Genomic DNA, 8,339 nt, shown 5'->3' with positions numbered 1-8,339 from the left:
GAATGAGTTTGGCGTGTTTTGGGTGTATTTGATCTGAATGAGTTGGGTGTGTTTTGTGTATTTGATCTGAATGAGTTTGGCGTGTTTTGGGTGTATTTGATCTGAATGAGTTGGGTGTGTTTTGGGGGGTATTTGATCTGAATGAGTTGGGTGTGTTTTGGGGATATTTTATTTGAATGAGTTGGGTGTGTTTTGGGGGGTATTTGATCTGAATCAGTTGGGTGTGTTTTGTGTATTTGATCTGAATGAGTTGGGTGTGTTTTGTGTATTTGATCTGAATGAGTTGGGTGTGTTTTGGGGGTATTTGATCTGAATGAGTTGGGTGTGTTTTGAGGGATATTCGATCTGAATGAGTTGGGTGTGTTTTGAGGGGTATTTGATCTGAATGAGTTGGGTGTGTTTTGGGGGTATTTGATCTGAATGAGTTGGGTGTGTTTTGGGGGGTATTTGATCTGAATGAGTTGGGTGTGTTTTGGGGTGTATTTGATCTGAATGAGTTGGGTGTGTTTTGAGGGATATTCGATCTGAATGAGTTGGGTGTGTTTTGGGGGTATTTGATCTGAATGAGTTGGGTGTGTTTTGGGGTATTTGATCTGAATGAGTTGGGTGTGTTTATGGGGTATTTGATCTCAATGAGTTGGGTGTGTTTTAGGGTATATTGATCTGAATGAGTTGGGTGTGTTTTGGGGTATTTGATCTCAATGAGTTGGGTGTGTTTTGGGGTGTATTTGATCTGAATGAGTTGGGTGTGTTTTGGGGGTATTTGATCTGAATGAGTTGGGTGTGTTTTGGGGGTATTTGATCTGAATGAGTTGGGTGTGTTTTGGGGTGTATTTGATCTGAATGAGTTGGGTGTGTTTTGTGTATTTGATCTGAATGAGTTTGGTGTGTTTTGGGTGTATTTGATCTGAATGAGTTGGGTGTGTTTTGTGTATTTGATCTGAATGAGTTTGGCGTGTTTTGGGTGTATTTGATCTGAATGAGTTGGGTGTGTTTTGGGGGGTATTTGATCTGAATGAGTTGGGTGTGTTTTGGGGATATTTTATTTGAATGAGTTGGGTGTGTTTTGGGGGTATTTGATCTGAATCAGTTGGGTGTGTTTTGGGGTATTTGATCTGAATGAGTTGGGTGTGTTTTGGGGTATTTGATCTGAATGAGTTGGGTGTGTTTTGGGGGTATTTGATCTGAATGAGTTGGGTGTGTTTTGGGGTATTTGATCTGAATGAGTTGGGTGTGTTTTGGGGGTATTTGATCTGAATGAGTTGGGTGAGTTTTGTGTATTTGATCTGAATGAGTTGGGTGTGTTTTGGGGTATTTGATCTGAATGAGTTGGTGTGTTTGGGGGGTATTTGATCTGAATGAGTTGGGTGTGTTTTGGGGGGTATTTGATCTGAATGAGTTGGGTGTGTTTTGTGTATTTGATCTGAATGAGTTGGGTGTGTTTTGGGGGTATTTGATCTGAATGAGTTGGGTGTGTTTTGGGGTATTTGATCTGAATGAGTTGGGTGTGTTTTGGGGGTATTTGATCTGAATGAGTTGGGTGTGTTTTGGGGGTATTTGATCTGAATGAGTTGGGTGTGTTTTGGGGGTATTTGATCTGAATGAGTTGGGTGTGTTTTGGGGTATTTGATCTGAATGAGTTGGGTGTGTTTTGGGGTATTTGATCTGAATGAGTTGGGTTGTGTTTTGGGGGTATTTGATCTGAATGAGTTGGGTGTGTTTTGGGGGTATTTGATCTGAATGAGTTGGGTGTGTTTTGGGGTGTATTTGATCTGAATGAGTTGGGTGTGTTTTGGGGTATTTGATCTGAATGAGTTGGGTGTGTTTGGGGGGTATTTGATCTGAATGAGTTGGGTGTGTTTTGGGGGTATTTGATCTGAATGAGTTGGGTGTGTTTTGGGGGTATTTGATCTGAATGAGTTGGGTGTGTTTTGGGGGCTATTTGATCTGAATGAGTTGGGTGTGTTTTGGGGTGTATTTGATCTGAATGAGTTGGGTGTGTTTTGGGGTGTATGTGATCTGAATGAGTTGGGTGTGTTTTGGGGGTATTTGATCTGAATGAGTTGGGTGTGTTTTGGGGTATTTGATCTCAATGAGTTGGGTGTGTTTTGGGGTATTTGATCTGATTGAGTTAGGTGTGTTTTGAGGGGTATTTGATCCGAATGAGTTGGGTGTGTTTTGGGTGTATTTGATCTGAATGAGTTGGGTGTGTTTTGGGGGGTATTTGATCTGAATGAGTTGGGTGTGTTTTGGGGGGTATTTGATCTGAATGAGTTGGGTGTGTTTTGTGTATTTGATCTGAATGAGTTTGGCGTGTTTTGGGTGTATTTGATCTGAATGAGTTGGGTGTGTTTTGGGGGTATTTGATCTGAATGAGTTGGGTGTGTTTTGAGGGATATTCGATCTGAATGAGTTGGGTGTGTTTTGAGGGTATTTGATCTGAATGAGTTGGGTGTGTTTTGGGGTGTATTTGATCTGAATGAGTTGGGTGTGTTTTGAGGGGTATTTGATCTGAATGAGTTGGGTGTGTTTTGGGGTATTTGATCTGAATGTGTTGGGTGTGTTTTGGGGTATATGATCTGAATGAGTTGGGTGTGTTTATGGGTATTTGATCTCAATGAGTTGGGTGTGTTTTAGGGGTATATGATCTGAATGAGTTGGGTGTGTTTTGGGGTATTTGATCTGAATGAGTTGGGTGTGTTTTGGGGGTATTTGATCTGAATGAGTTGGGTGTGTTTTGGGGTGTATTTGATCTGAATGAGTTGGGTGTGTTTTGGGGGTATTTGATCTGAATGAGTTGGGTGTGTTTTGGGGTGTATTTGATCTGAATGAGTTGGGTGTGTTTTGGGGGTATTTGATCTGATTGAGTTAGGTGTGTTTGGGGGTATTTGATCTGAATGAGTTGGGTGTGTTTTGGGGTGTATTTGATCTGAATGAGTTGGGTGTGTTTTGTGTATTTGATCTGAATGAGTTGGGTGTGTTTTGGGTGTATTTGATCTGAATGAGTTGGGTGTGTTTTGTGTATTTGATCTGAATGAGTTGGGTGTGTTTTGGGGGTATTTGATCTGAATGAGTTGGGTGTGTTTTGTGTATTTGATCTGAATGAGTTTGGCGTGTTTTGGGGGTATTTGATCTGATTGAGTTGGGTGTGTTTTGTGCATTTGATCTGAATGAGTTGGGTGTGTTTTGCGGGTATTTGATCTGAATGAGTTGGGTGTGTTTTGGGGGTATTTGATCTGAATGAGTTGGGTGTGTTTTGGGGGTATTTAATCTGAATGAGTTGGGTGTGTTTTGGGGGCTATTTGATCTGAATGAGTTGGGTGTGTTTTGGGGGTATTTGATCTGAATGAGTTGGGTGTGTTTTGAGGGGTATTTGATCTGAATGAGTTGGGTGTGTTTTGAGGGGTATTTGATCTGAATGAGTTGGGTGTGTTTTGGGGTATTTGATCTGATTGAGTTGGGTGTGTTTTGAGGGGTATTTGATCTGAATGAGTTGGGTGTGTTTTGAGGGGTATTTGATCTGAATGAGTTGGGTGTGTTTTGAGGGGTATTTGATCTGAATGAGTTGGGTGTGTTTTGGGGTGTATTTGATCTGAATGAGTTGGGTGTGTTTTGAGGGGTATTTGATCTGAATGAGTTGGGTGTGTTTTGGGGGTATTTGATCTGAATGAGTTGGGTGTGTTTTGGGGGTATTTGATCTGAATGAGTTGGGTGTGTTTTGGGGGGTATTTGATCTGAATGAGTTGGGTGTGTTTTGGGGTATTTGATCTGAATGAGTTGGGTGTGTTTTGGGGTATTTGATCTGAATGAGTTGGGTGTGTTTTGGGGGATATTTGATCTGAATGAGTTGGGTGTGTTTTGGGGGATATTCGATCTGAATGAGTTGGGTGTGTTTTGAGGGGTATTTGATCTGAATGAGTTGGGTGTGTTTTGGGGGGTATTTGATCTGAATGAGTTGGGTGTGTTTTGGGGTATTTGATCTGAATGAGTTGGGTGTGTTTTGGGGGATATTTGATCTGAATGAGTTGGGTGTGTTTTGTGTATTTGATCTGAATGAGTTGGGTGTGTTTTGGGGGGTATTTGATCTGAATGAGTTGGGTGTGTTTTGGGGTGTATTTGATCTGAATGAGTTGGGTGTGTTTTGGGGTGTATTTGATCTGAATGAGTTGGGTGTGTTTTGGGGGATATTTGATCTGAATGAGTTGGGTGTGTTTTGGGGGTATTTGATCTGAATGAGTTGGGTGTGTTTTGAGGGGTATTTGATCTGAATGAGTTGGGTGTGTTTTGAGGGATATTTGATCTGAATGAGTTGGGTGTGTTTTGGGGTGTATTTGATCTGAATGAGTTGGGTGTGTTTTGGGGTGTATATGATCTGAATGAGTTGGGTGTGTTTTGGGGTATTTGATCTCAATGAGTTGGGTGTGTTTTGGGGTGTATTTGATCTGAATGAGTTGGGTGTGTTTTGGGGTATTTGATCTGAATGAGTTGGGTGTGTTTTGGGGGTATTTGATCTGAATGTGTTGGGTGTGTTTTGGGGTGTATTTGATCTGAATGAGTTGGGTGTGTTTTGGGGTATTTGATCTGAATGAGTTGGGTGTGTTTTGGGGGGTATTTGATCTGAATGAGTTGGGTGTGTTTTGGGGTGTATTTGATCTGAATGAGTTGGGTGTGTTTTGGGGTATTTGATCTGAATGAGTTGGGTGTGTTTTGGGGGTATTTGATCTGAATGAGTTGGGTGTGTTTTGGGGGGTATTTGATCTGAATGAGTTGGGTGTGTTTTGGGGGGTATTTGATCTGAATGAGTTGGGTGTGTTTTGGGGTATTTGATCTGAATGAGTTGGGTGTGTTTTGAGGGTATTTGATCTGAATGAGTTGGGTGTGTTTTGGGGTATTTGATCTGAATGAGTTGGGTGTGTTTTGAGGGGTATTTGATCTGAATGAGTTGGGTGTGTTTTGGGGTATTTGATCTGATTGAGTTGGGTGTGTTTTGGGGTGTATTTGATCTGAATGAGTTGGGTGTGTTTTGGGGGTATTTGATCTGAATGAGTTGGGTGTGTTTTGGGGGGTATTTGATCTGAATGAGTTGGGTGTGTTTTGTGTATTTGATCTGAATGAGTTGGGTGTGTTTTGGGGGGTATTTGATCTGATTGAGTTGGGTGTGTTTTGGGGGTATTTGATCTGAATGAGTTGGGTGTGTTTTGGGGGGTATTTGATCTGAATGAGTTGGGTGTGTTTTGTGTATTTGATCTGAATGAGTTGGGTGTGTTTTGTGTATTTGATCTGAATGAGTTGGGTGTGTTTTGGGGGTATTTTATCTGAATGAGTTGGGTGTGTTTTGGGGTATTTGATCTGAATGAGTTGGGTGTGTTTTGGGGGTATTTGATCTGAATGAGTTGGGTGTGTTTTGGGGTATTTGATCGGAATGAGTTGGGTGTGCTTTGGGGGGTATTTGATCTGAATGAGTTGGGTGTGTTTTGGGGTATTTGATCTGATTGAGTTGGGTGTGTTTTGGGTGTATTTGATCTGAATGAGTTGGGTGTGTTTTGGGGGTATTTGATCTGAATGAGTTGGGTGTGTTTTGGGGGGTATTTGATCTGAATGAGTTGGGTGTGTTTTGTGTATTTGATCTGAATGAGTTGGGTGTGTTTTGGGGGGTATTTGATCTGATTGAGTTGGGTGTGTTTTGGGGGTATTTGATCTGAATGAGTTGGGTGTGTTTTGGGGGTATTTGATCTGAATGAGTTGGGTGTGTTTTGTGTATTTGATCTGAATGAGTTGGGTGTGTTTTGTGTATTTGATCTGAATGAGTTGGGTGTGTTTTGGGGTATTTTATCTGAATGAGTTGGGTGGGTTTTGGGGTATTTGATCTGAATGAGTTGGGTGTGTTTTGGGGGGTATTTGATCTGAATGAGTTGGGTGTGTTTTGGGGTATTTGATCTGAATGAGTTGGGTGTGTTTTGGGGGGTATTTGATCTGAATGAGTTGGGTGTGTTTTGGGGGGTATTTGATCTGAATGAGTTGGGTGTGTTTTGGGGTATTTGATCTGAATGAGTTGGGTGTGTTTTGGGGGTATTTAATCTGAATTGAATACATGGTCTGTTGTTGCGGACTTTGACCACTTCTGTACTTTTGCTGGCTTACTGACATGGTGACTGAGCTCTATTAAACAAAAAATTCTTTTATTTTTGGTTAACTCAGCTCATTGGAGAAGATATACTGACACTGACTCTTCATTTACAGACAAAACTTGACACTGACTCCTCCGTTATTGACTATCCTGACAGTATAATCAAATGCCACAAAAATATTGATAAGTCACTTTGTAACAAAGTTGATATAGTTTGCGAGCACAATCAACATGTTTGCATTTCTCTACGAAAATGTAAATATCCTTTACCTGTGTTTGGAGATTTAGACATTTTGTGCATCCAGCTCTTGGATAATATTCAACTGATTGATCGGAAATGCTGAAAGTTAACAAATATTAAAAATATATAGTTATTCGTGCTGGAAAAAGCATAGCCTAGTTTAAAGCCCATTTGCTTCACATTGGAATCCAAGGATTTGACCCATTTTTAATTCTTAACTTAATATTTAAGTTAAAAAAACAATTGCATTTCATTGAAGACTGTTTGCCTGTCAGGATTAAGACATCAGAGGAAGTGTTGGTGTTAAAAATATGACCTAGTTCAATTTTCTCTCAGTAAATATCAGTGAATAGCAACTTACATGAGGAGAAAAGGAGGGATTGTTTCCAGTTAACTGTCAAAGGGAAGTGAAAAGGGTTTACAGCCTGCAAAGGTTTCAAAGGTAGAACATAGAACATAGAACATTACAGCGCAGTACAGGCCCTTCGGCCCTCGATGTTGCGCCGTCCTGTGAAACCCCTCTAAAGTCCCTCTACACTATTCCCTTATCGTCCATATGCCTATCCAATGCCCATTTGAATGCGTTTAGTGTTGGCGAGTCCACTACTGTTGCAGACAGGGCATTCCACGTCCTTACTACTCTCTGAGTAAAGAACCTACCTCTGACATCTGTCCTATATCTATCTCCCCTCAATTTAAAACTATGTCCCCTCGTGCTGGACATCACCATCCGAGGAAAAAGGCTCTCACTGTCCACCCTATCTAATCCTCTGATCATCTTGTATGCCTCAATTAAGTCACCTCTTAACCTTCTTCTCTCTAACGAAAACAGCCTCATGTCCTTCAGCCTTTCCTCATATGATCTTCCCTCCATACCAGGCAACATCCTGGTAAATCTCCTCTGTACCCTTTCCAATGCTTCCACATCCTTCCTATAATGTGGCGACCAGAACTGCACACAATACACCAAATGCGGCCGCACCAGAGTTTTGTACAACTGCAACATGACCTCATGGCTCCGAAACTCAATTCCTCTACCAATAAAAGCAAACACACCATAGGCCTTCTTAACAACCCTCTCAACCTGGGTGCCAACTTTCAGGGATCTGTGGACATGGACACCGAGATCTCTCTGCTCGTCCACACTACCAAGAATCTTACCATTAGCCCAGTACTCTGCCTTTCTGTTATTCCTTCCAAAATGAATCACCTCACACTTTTCTGCATTAAACTCCATTTGCCACCTGTCAGCCCAGCTCTGCAGCTTATCTATGTCCCTCTGTAACTTGTAACATCCTTCTGCACTGTCCACAACTCCACCGACTTTAGTGTCATCTGCAAATTTACTCACCCATCCTTCTACGCCCTCCTCCAGGTCATTTATAAAAATGACAAACAGCAACGGCCCCAAAACAGATCCTTGTGGCACACCACTAGTAACTGGACACCAGTCAGAGCATTTCCCATCAACCACCACTCTTTGTCTTCTATCAGCTAGCCAATTTCTGATCCAAACTGCTAAATCACCCTGAATCCCATGCCTCTGTATTTTCTGCAATAGCCTACCGTGGGGAACCTTATCAAACGCTTTACTGAAATCCATATACACCACATCAACTGCTTTACCCTCATCCACCTGTTTGGTCACCTTCTCGAAGAACTCAATGAGGTTTGTGAGGCACGACCTACCCTTCACAAAACCATGTTGACTATCTCTAATCAAATTATTCCTTTCCAGATGATTATACATCCTATCGCTTATAAACCTTTCCAAGACTTTTCCCATAACAGAAGTAAGGCTCACTGGCCTATAGTTACCGGGGTTATCTCTACTCCCCTTCTTGTACAAGGGGACAACATTTGCTATCCTCCAGTCCTCTGGCACTATTCCTGTAGACAAATATGACTTAAAGATCAAAGCCAAAGGCTCAGCAATCTCCTCCCTAGCTTCCCAGAGAATCCTAGGATAAA

General features: G+C 41.6%; 1 protein-coding gene across 1 annotated transcript in view; it reads right to left on the bottom strand.

The window, feature by feature from the left end:
* Nucleotides 1-6,397: 6,397 nt before the first annotated feature.
* The window catches only part of LOC119963801 (apolipoprotein L2-like), a 66,533-nt gene continuing 64,591 nt past the window's right edge, over nt 6,398-8,339 (bottom strand). Inside the window, exon 3 of the transcript XR_005460176.1 lies at nt 6,398-6,467. The gene's annotated coding sequence lies outside the window, so the exon portion shown is untranslated. The remainder of the gene's footprint in view (nt 6,468-8,339) is intronic.

The sequence above is a fragment of the Scyliorhinus canicula genome, chromosome 3 (genome assembly GCF_902713615.1).
Source record: "Scyliorhinus canicula chromosome 3, sScyCan1.1, whole genome shotgun sequence".
NCBI classification, from domain to species: domain Eukaryota; kingdom Metazoa; phylum Chordata; class Chondrichthyes; order Carcharhiniformes; family Scyliorhinidae; genus Scyliorhinus; species Scyliorhinus canicula.
This window is presented reverse-complemented; position numbering and strand designations above follow the sequence as displayed.